Source organism: Pinus tabuliformis, chromosome 6, assembly GCF_031772625.1.
Source record: "Pinus tabuliformis cultivar Carrire ecotype Pingquan chromosome 6, CPIR1, whole genome shotgun sequence".
Taxonomy (NCBI): Eukaryota; Viridiplantae; Streptophyta; class Pinopsida; order Pinales; family Pinaceae; genus Pinus; species Pinus tabuliformis.
Window position 1 is genome coordinate 1,572,843,558 of NC_142292.1, and position 10,836 is coordinate 1,572,854,393.

Sequence of the window (10,836 nt, forward strand, 5' to 3'; positions counted from 1 at the left end):
TTGTTCCCTTGTTTTCATCTTGTTTTGATGCATAGTTTAACATCCAATTCTACTCCCAATTTTGAATCCATGTTTACACCACATTTACACCCACATTTGGCTTCTTGTTTGGAGTGTAATTTTCTTTCCATTTATGACCCCCTTATGGGTTCATTTTACTAATTTCAATTACATAGTGAAATATTACAGTTTCTAAATATCATTAAATAAAATATGACAATTCAAATTGATAACATAGTGTTTGTGAAGAAATATAAGGGAAATTAACAATGTCCATCTAAAAAATAGAAATATCATCATATAGATGGACATTGTTAAATTCACAACTTTCATCCAAAAATAGTAAATATATGAGGTGTACCCTATAACCTAAGTGAATTTTAATTTGTTTTTGGTGTGAACATATTTTATACAGCCATATGGATATTTAGAGTGTGCTTTTATTTCCATTACAAATGTTAATCACCTAGTTTTATTAAGGGAACAACCCATTTGTTGCTTCAAGTTGTGGGCCTCCCATTTTTACAACTCATATGGGATAAAGAGCAACTATAACATTGATGCAATGACTGCTATAGTTCCAAATAAACACTACAATTTCATCTCGTATGTTGGTTGCACATGTGCTAACTATAGAATGGTTTTAACTTGTAGACTCATGTGCTGGTTATAATAATTAATTGTAATTGGTGAACAATTCTATGTGCACGTACATAGATTTATGCCTAATCCACCAAATTTCCCAATTTGTAGTTCATGATATTGATCCTATTAATAAGGTATCATGATGAATAAATTTTATTCACATATATGAATATATGGAAATCAATAATGGTGCTTGCAATGAAAACTTGGGTTTTGTTTGCATATTTAAGAAATAGTTAGAGGTACTTTCCATATTCTAGAGCTCCACATGCTAGCACTTAAAGAAACTAGGGAAATTTTCACCCTAATATAAGCTTGAAGTGATAGACCAAGATGTTATGCAGGTGTTATACACAAATCCTTTAAGGAAATAAACCATCATAGTAACCTTTAGAAATTAATCTCTAAGGAACCTGAGACTAGAATTAAGGATAAGATGTGATATACCTAGTTATAATCAGTATACAGAGAATATTTATTAAGTATGGATGTACCACTTGGCCTGTGAAAAGATAGAAATTATCTATACCTATATTGTTCTATGTTACAATCCATATGCATTATTGAAATTGAACCATCAGTTAACATTCTAAGTTCCTAATGCTACAGATACCATATCAAGAATTAATTGTCTATGTACTGGTGCTTAGCATGGTTACACACTCAAGTGATGGATATCTCTCATACAAATATCAACCTATGCATATGAAATTACACAAAATGTTCAAATTAGTCTTAAGCTACTATTATAGTTTAAAAGATTCCATGACTCAACTGTCTTTTGCAAAATTTGTAAGCATAATGCACATCTAATTTCAGTGGATTAACACAAACATACCAAAGTTTGGATAGTCCACTAGTTTGGTTATCAATGGGAAACATGTTGGTGACAATAATAGTGTTGATCCACTAGATGAGCAGTTCAACGATGACCATTTCCCTGCTGCTATAGCAAGACATTCTGCCCAGTAACAAAACATGACTACATAGGTTTGGTAACATCGCTTTGTACCCTATAATAATGTAAATAATAACATCATGCTTAACCATAAAGGACACCACATCTAGCAACAATATGTTTCGATTACTTATGACATCATAGCCAATGAGAAATACACCATGGCATCACTTTGACATCATGCCCAACCATGATTACACAAGGATAGCCTATTTTATCTATCATTTGTCTATAGCAATGCTTGTAATAGAGTAATGCATAACAATTTCACTCGATGGCTACACAATTAGAAAGCTACAAAAATTGCATATAGTCCCAAGTTTCTTTGTTGTCTATGAAGGAAGTCTAGTAAAATTATAGCGACTAATATAGTATGAGCTCCTCTTCTCGATTTTATACATATGTATGAGAAGACTAGTAGTTGTGCAATTATTAGAGAGGTCACATAAAAATGAATGCTAGGAATAATAGTAATAACAATTGATCTTATACAAGGAACTAATAGGGACAGAGTTATCATAGGCCACCTTCAATCAATGCTACATCAGGAACAAAGTTATAGCAAGCCACCATTAATATGCCCAATTTTGTGCATAAAATAAGTAATGTCACTCAAGGTGTCCTCAAAACATTGGGCTATTTTCCATGAACCTCACAAATTGCAATGGAGGAAATAAGGAATATTCTACCCTAATATCATAAGGTTTGTTAAAGTGCCCAGTCTTAATGAGACTTAAGACCTTGCCAGACCTTGCCTTAGGTTTAATGTTCCCTAAGAACAATATCGACCCATAGGTCATGTAAAATATCTCGCTTGGGGAAATACATTTATCATATGGGGTAGCCACGGTGACTAATTGTACAACAATGTCCATGACTACAAAATCAGCCATAGTACCTAAATGGACAACATTTTCCATGACTACAAATTTTCCATGCCTATATATGGCTTCAAAGTAACTACAAAATATCATGCAATTTAAGAAGTACTTGCAATTTTGTAACCATGATATGTGGTGAACTATCTAGATGAATTTTGAGCATCATAGTTAGTAGGATACCTCTAAATGGACATATGGATTGGCTTCATGATTTTCCTCCCAACCATTGACAACTTCCAACCATGCAGCTTCCACCCCCTAGCTTGTAAAACCTATCCCAATGATCAGACTAGGGATTCCAGAGGTTTGTCCCACCCCCACCCTGCATATTGTTGTTTAATTAAAGGCTTATACAGGGGTTCCAGAGGTATTTTTTTCTCCACCCATTAACGAATAAGGGACTCTAGAGATAAAAATATCCACCCATCATTACTTAAGGGATTCTAGAGATAAAAATCTCCACCCATCAGCCAGTAAGGGATTCTAGAGATAAAAATATCCACCCTCATCTTAGGGGTTCCAGATATTTGCCTCCACCCTGAGGTTTCTCAGAAACTCCACCCAATGTTGGGAATCCAGATTATTATAACTTTGAGAACTCAACAAGAAAACTAATCTAGGGTAGCATGAGGCCTCACCCTTTTATCCAATGAGTGACTCCAGAGACAGAGAATCTCCACCCTCATTCAACTTGAATAACCTAGAGAAATTGGCTAATAATTTTATTTGCAGCAACCGAGACTTTACATCTTTGGTGTAATGGTATAAAGGTTGACCCAAGGTTTTTCCCACCAAACCAACTAAACATGATTAAACTAACCTGTCATTACTGCAAGTTCTTATTTCTGAGTAGTAGACGAGTATTAGTATTTCTTAAGTGAATCTATACCAGTCTGGTTGTAGAAAGGACACAGTCTACAAGGTCTTCTCCCTCTGAAGGATGAGGGAAAAGTGTGTACTTAGGTATGAATACCCCATTAGGTAATAAGATAACGATGAGGGTTGATATTTTTGTGATGGATTTAGTTATATTATTAACTAAATGTATTTCATTTAACCCAATTTCAAAAAAAAAAAAAAAAAAATCTTCTAAAATGACCCTATCATCTAGACACCAAGTAGGTTTGAAAACAGTAAGAATCTAACCTTGAAGCCTATGTAGGTTCATTTTTACTAACCTGTGGTAATATAGGTCCTCCTGTGATCCTTCTGATGCCAAACCCATGATTTCAAATTCATGAATTTCCTTCCTTTGCAATGAATTCTCTGAATTATGCTCCTCAGTTGCCTATTCCAATATTATCTTTCTCTCCTTATTTTTATTTCCATTGTTTCCCTTGTTCTTTTCTCACCACACCCGCATTATTTCTTCTTCTGGTTCTCCATGTCCCTCCTAGTATCGATTTCTCCTCTTTTCTACTATCCTAATTCTGGTTAGTTAGGACCTGGCTAATTTCATTCCCTTTGGCCTCTCCTTCTCTCCTTGCTTGCCATCTACAAGCAAGGAGAGAATATGTTGCACAAGGTGCTAATGACTTGTAAACAAAAAAAATAGGTTTCACCATGTGCTAATAACCTGTAAATATTTGCTAGTGTATGAAGAATTGTTAGTTATGTCCATATTCCCCAATCATGTGAACCTTATGTCTACAGGCATATCCCACTTCTCAGGTCTCGATTGAACTATATGCGACCTATTAATCTGACTGACAAAATTAGTTTATAACTTTATATCGTGCATTGTATACAAGGAATTAGGTTTATCTAATACCTTGGCTATTGAGTATGAGTTGAACTTACGTTATTAGTATCACTTTTATGTTGTTGAGGTCCCACCTAACTCTCCTAGTTAGTATAATAAATTGTTACCTAATGTATATAAATTCATCTCTCATCATTAAGGCTCCATGAGTTAGAAGAATGTGTAATCAATAATTATAATTGGCCACCTTAAAGAAGGACCACTATCTCAATGGTTGAGGCCTCATTAATGGAGGTTAAGTTAGACAATTAGACATTAGGGTTTTAATCAATTAGAAACTATTTATTATTGTATTTGTAGGCATAGTATATTTATGATTTTCCACATGTATACAAGAATAACTAAGTGTTTACCAAAATCATGCAAATGCAACTTCAACATGTACGCTAGGATAATAACAAAATATTTACCATATCTATACAAAATTTGCAAGGTGACCAAGGAAATATTTTCATTATATACATGAATGTATTAATATCGGGACCATTAGCACCATATTTACCACATGACAGGGGTCATTACAGTATCTCTATCCCCATGATTTTTAAGTGCTCTACATTGACCTTTTACCCTAATTTATTTATGGTTGATCTAATAGACCCCTTTCCTAGCCTATAACAAGTTTTCATAATGAAATAGTGTTCTATAATTTATTTTGTTCATCGTGGAATTTCCAATACTTAAATCTCATACCATAAGATTTCCTATGTCAATTTCTTACCAAATTTATGAAAACTGCATCATCTCTTAAAATAACATGGGAAACACCATTAACATATTGAATCCCAATAGAAGAAATTGATCGAAAAAGGTCTCAGTTATTTAGAAATTAAATAAATGAAATGACTTCAAATCAATGAAAATGTTAAAACATTTATTTCTTAGTACTGGTAGTTCCACAATACACATGTACGTGGCAAGAATGGAGTCATTTTAATGCAAAATGTCAATTGGCTAAATAACTTGACCAAAATGACACCTGCGTGCAGAGATTATGATACAATCGCTTTACAGTGAGAATAAAGAATAGGATAATGTTGACCTTGAAGTTGTCTAACATGGTATTAAGTTAAGAATGGAATGATTATTATCATAGCATAGATTTTCAGTAGCTTCTCTACCAAGTAAATCAACATTACAAATTCAAAGATTACCAGCTCAGGTTTAAATAAATCATCAATCAACTAATATAAATAATCAATATTGTTTGACTCCATACCTCCTTTGCAAGGTGATATAATCTTCACTCTTCCACTCTCCAGTTTTTACCATGGAGGATACCATACTATAATACCTGCGGAAATAGAAGAAACCATGCATATATCAGCTGAAAGTGCCTCATAAATTCCAGTCACATAGAAGGATGACCATACCACTCATAAAGAGGAAATTTTTTTATAATTATTGTAAAATCATAACCTTAACCCATTATTGACATTTTTAATATATTTAGTGGCAATTCCAATCTTGGATTAAATTCATATGAAAGGACCATAGGCATGAAAATCCAATAAGGAAAACTAATATATCTTTTGTGTAGCAAGTCCAAACTAAACTAATCCCCAAAAGGTTCATCCAACTTTAGCAATAAGGCAATTTAAAAAATATAAAGCAACAAATTAGATGAAATCCCTCAGTATAAGGGGCCGTATGTGAAAACAATGATATGTAAGGTCAATTTCCAAATCTAATATTTAATGGTTAACATACCATTGGGAAAATATTTTACTCAATGGTGAACCTATCAAGGTATATGAGAAAAACTAGGCAAGGGTAAGAAAAAGCAATAGCCTTTGGCACCAAGAAGGCACCACGTCATACTAAATCCATTTCCTTTTCTGCAAATCATAAAATGGAGTTTTTCTTCCATCACTAAGGAATGCATGAAATTACACCCTACAGAAGGCACTGCATTTCCATTCAAAACATGAATACAAATGCTTTCCCTTTAAGTTTTACATCACTCATCAAATTTATTGAAAATAAGGCATGTAAGTTCCATGGAATTGTTTTTTTGGTCAAAAATAACCTTTGATAAAAAGATTCATTTATGTCTCCAGTTATGATCCACCAAGAACAAATTAATAGACAAAAATCCTTGAATGATTTACCACAATCTAAACCAAAAGTACAAAGAACAATTCCAAGCTAGTTTTCTTATACTTTGTTAGTAAATATTGTTGTACCAATTCAAACAATTAGTTCTACACAACTAACAAAAACATAAGCCCACTTTGCTTTTTCTTTTGCACACTTTTCTTCTCTAATCGATATTTCATATCAATAAAGCACATATATTGTTGGTGAGCCTGACTACCTTTCCACTTTTTGTGTGAAGACATAGTTGACTACTGTATCAAAAAAGTAGCAATGGGTGAACTAGAGAGGCACCTTATTAGAGAAATCATGAAACAAAAGAAGGATGAATTATATTAAGAAAACTATTTCCAAATTTGTTTGAAAATGTATAAAATATATGCACAATGATAAGCAGCAATGACTGAAAACCAGGTAAATAAAAAAAATAATAGACAAGGCGTGGGATCTTATCTGCAACTCTGCATCCATTCAGGCTCCTTGCACTTTGTTCATCAACATCACAGAGTACTAACTCCTGAGAGATATCAAAATCCTATATACATGCCAATACAAAAATTGTAAATCAAAAATGAATTCCCTAATGAGGATCAAATGATATGCACAACTCAAATTAAAAAATATGCATTGATTCTAAATAAAATAATTAGTGGCAAGCAAAGGGAGACCATAATTAGCCTCCAATGAAATGAAAAAATGATTAAAAAAACAGAGCCAACCATAGTGTTATTTTTGAATATGAATATTTGATTTATCATGTGTGTAGGAGTAAATTACTTCAAGAACAACCCAAAGTGATATGCTAGCATAGATAAAATCAATAGATATCCCTCACGACCTCCCTCTCCATAGGGCCTTGCACCTGGAGTGAAGCCCCATTACTCCACTTTTACATGAGTGAAAGTTGAACCAGTAAGTCATAGACTGCAACATCTCTAGTGCATACTAAGGTTCATTTATTGACTGACGATGGCCATATTCGATGCCGAGTTCATGCCATTTTTAAGTGGATTATTTGGCTATCGTACGACTTATCAAATACATGTGACTCTACCCTTTCTTCAGTTGGTCCTAACAGAAGCATGCATTGGCAAAGAAGTTTCCAACAAGGTTTGAAATCTATTTAACTCTCCCAAATTGAAACTCTAGTTCCATTATACCTAAGAAAATATTAAACATAAATTTATAGTACTTGCATTTGTTAAAACCTCTAGTGGTGAATCATTCATATTGGAGTTAGCACGGTACTGATCATAAGGCATGTAGCTTTTGGTTTCATGCCCAGAAAGGGTAAATTTTTTGGTAAGGGGTTTGAAAAGAATGGATCAGTGGACAATGTTGCCTCTTCAAAGTCAATTGGTATGCCCTTAATAAAAATGGGTTCAAGGTTTGCAACTTCATCCATACACAAGGGATTTGGAAATAATAGTGAGAATGCTCATAATATTAGTTTCCCATGCAATCATAGCAATGTTTATAGGACCAAATCATGGAGGTCTAGAGGTTTAGGAGGTGGTAAACAGGGTGTAAAACCTGCATAACCCAACATTGCTAAGGGTGGGGCTTCCCTATTTGGACAACAACTAGCTACAAAACTAACTTCTTCTAAAATAAAAAGAAGTAAGTGCATCCAAAGAAAATGGAGGGCAAAGAACTATTGGAGATGGTGATGGAACTAATGTCGATGATGCAAGGGAGTATGAAGAAAGTTTGATGAATGCTAAAATTTGCAACGAAGACATACATTTCTCTACTCAAGCCACCACTACTCAATATTCTAAGATGCAAGAAAGCATGGAGAATGGGATGCATGTCATTTCCCAACAGCTCAAAGAGAATGGGAATGAGTAAATTTTCATGTGCATCTACTTTGTTTGGAAAAGCTTCAGAATGGATCCAACATCATAAGCCTATATTAATGGCATTCATTGCAACTATTTTATAGGAAAGAGACTTTATTGTTCATAGGTTTTGGTATACATGGCCCATATTTTGCACATGGTTGTTGCATTTGGGGAGGTTATTCCTGCTACTTTCCATACTATGGTTGGAATGTTATCTCAGAGGCATGGACTCATTTCTTCATTTGGGCACATCATCCTTCTTTGTGGTTATTTGGTGCAACTTTCTTAGCTTCACCGCAATGGCAGGCATTTTCAATGTTTTTTTGAGCTTGGGATTTATTGATTCAGGGTGTAGCTTGCATAATGGAATTTGTTTTTGGCTACATAGATTCAATTTTGACAAAAAAATATATTGGGATGGTGGTTCTATGGATACATGGTAGCTTTCAGATGACTAGCTTACTAACTATAGCAACAGGTATTGATTTTTCTATGAATCATGAACATCTAGTGTTGTTGATTACAATTATGTACTCTATATATTCTGCTAAATTTCATGTGGGATGGCTTGGCATGGTTTTGTGCATGAACCTGGTTTTCATATCTAGTGACATTTTGATTTACTTTCTAAAGAACAATGCAAAAGAAGGTAAAGAGAGAGGTTTTGATCCACAATCTAAAGGGACTAATGGCAGGGAAAGAAATTTCTCTCATGCATTTGGATACAGTGGTCCTCATGGTGAAGAAGGTAATTTTTCTTTAGCTAGACAATTTGGTGAAATCTCTCAGTACAATTAGTCTGGATATAGTGAAAGAGATCCCTCAACCAATGTCCTAGATAGAGGATATCCAACTTCTAAAGAGGAATCATTTTCACTATTAGATAGCCCTGATCACTATGCAGTGTTGGGTTTATCTCATTATGAGAACATAGATGTTGTTTTCCTCAAAAAGGAGTACAGGAAAAAGGAAATGTTGGTTCATCTTGACAAAGATATGGACAATGTAAAAGCTGAGGAAGCATTTAAGAAACTCCAAAATGGATATGAGGTTCTATTGGATTCAGTTAAGAGGAAAATTTATGATGATGAACTAAGGAGGGAGGAGCTAGTCAGTCACCTTCATAGGTTTAGAAGTGGTGTTCAAAGGAGTGGCAGGCACAACCCTTTTATATATAGGCATGCTAATGTTGAGGATGAGAGGGATGGTCTTCAAGAAAATTCAAGAATAATAACTTGCAAAAAACATATTTTTTTTACATATTTGGATACATATTGATAGGACAAAAGCACAAGCTAGGTGGTGCCAGGATTGCCAAGATTACCATCAAGCAAAATATGGAGATGGATGGGTTGAAAAATAGGCCATGCATTTTTGTTTGGGGTGCTTAGAAAGGTGGACACACCATGTGCATATGCCTGTGTTTTAAGAAAATTATATGATGCAACTGAGCGGGCCATTTGACAGGGTATGAAGTGTCCTCCAAACACACACAAGCCACTTTTCATGTGAATACTACCCTTATTGGAAAAGATTATTCTCGAGGAGGCACTTCAACTCACAAAGCTGGCACAAACATTGATGTACCTACAAACCTAGATGAAAATATGACAAAAGTGTTTCTTGATTGGTTTCAAAATGCAGTGGCATCTGGGATGTTTGACACTAGTAATGGTGTACTAGAAAATGCAGGCATGAAGACTAGGAATCATGCCAAAAATAACAAGAAAAAGAGAAAGGCCAAGAAACAATGGTAAGGAATTTAATGGATTTTGTTGACACAAATATTTGTGTTATCTCGTGCATGCATACATTTTGTAAATACCCCCCGCCCTAATGTAGATCTATGGATTTATTATTACTGCAAGTATCATATGAGCTTGTAACATTAAGAGTTTTTATGAAGTGAACTACAAGATGCAATATTCCTCCATAAAGAACTAGTCCAAAATCAGCTCCAAGGAAGACTACAAGATCTGCTTAAGAATGTCTTCGAAATGGATTTCAATGCTACTCCGGGATGGCCTCAAGGAGTAGTTCCCAAATGTATCCAAGGTTTCAAGCCTCCACAATAATTCTATTCCAAGTTTTCTTAATTATGATCTCAAAACAGACAAGTATGAACTATAAAACACCCTCAATTTGTGTTTTAACGTTGTCACAATCTCAATCTGCTTCAAGAGGATCGTGACTCCTGCTCTTAAAAGGCCAACAATTGCATGGTTATATGATTTGTCCTACCACAGGGTCGAAAATTGTTATTCCACAAACCCAAATTTTGTCTCCCACATATGTTATGTTTTGTCCTTACAAAAGTGAGTTGTCTAAACAAGTTGAATGTTAATATTCAACAAGTGTACAGTGTTATGTGCTTCAAAAAGGGAAGAACTTTGAAAATAGATCTATTTCAAAACCTGCTCAAAAATTTTACCAAGAATCCTTAACTCAGAACAGAACCCAAAAATTCATCTTCAAACCTATCCTCTTCACTTTGCCTCAGGTCTGAATATTCCTTGTCTTCCTTACCCATTTGGATGACTAAAATGGAGGAAAACTTATGCCAATTTATACTAATTCGTCCATATTTGAATAGACACACCTTTTAAAAGATGGGCTGACTTCTACTAGATAGTGGTCAACCTGTTTTGA

General features: G+C 34.4%; 1 pseudogene; it reads left to right on the plus strand.

Moving 5' to 3' along the window:
• The first annotated feature begins 7,620 nt into the window (after positions 1 to 7,620).
• LOC149264799 (uncharacterized) lies at positions 7,621 to 9,944 on the plus strand (annotated as a pseudogene).
• The last annotated feature ends 892 nt before the right edge of the window (positions 9,945 to 10,836 follow it).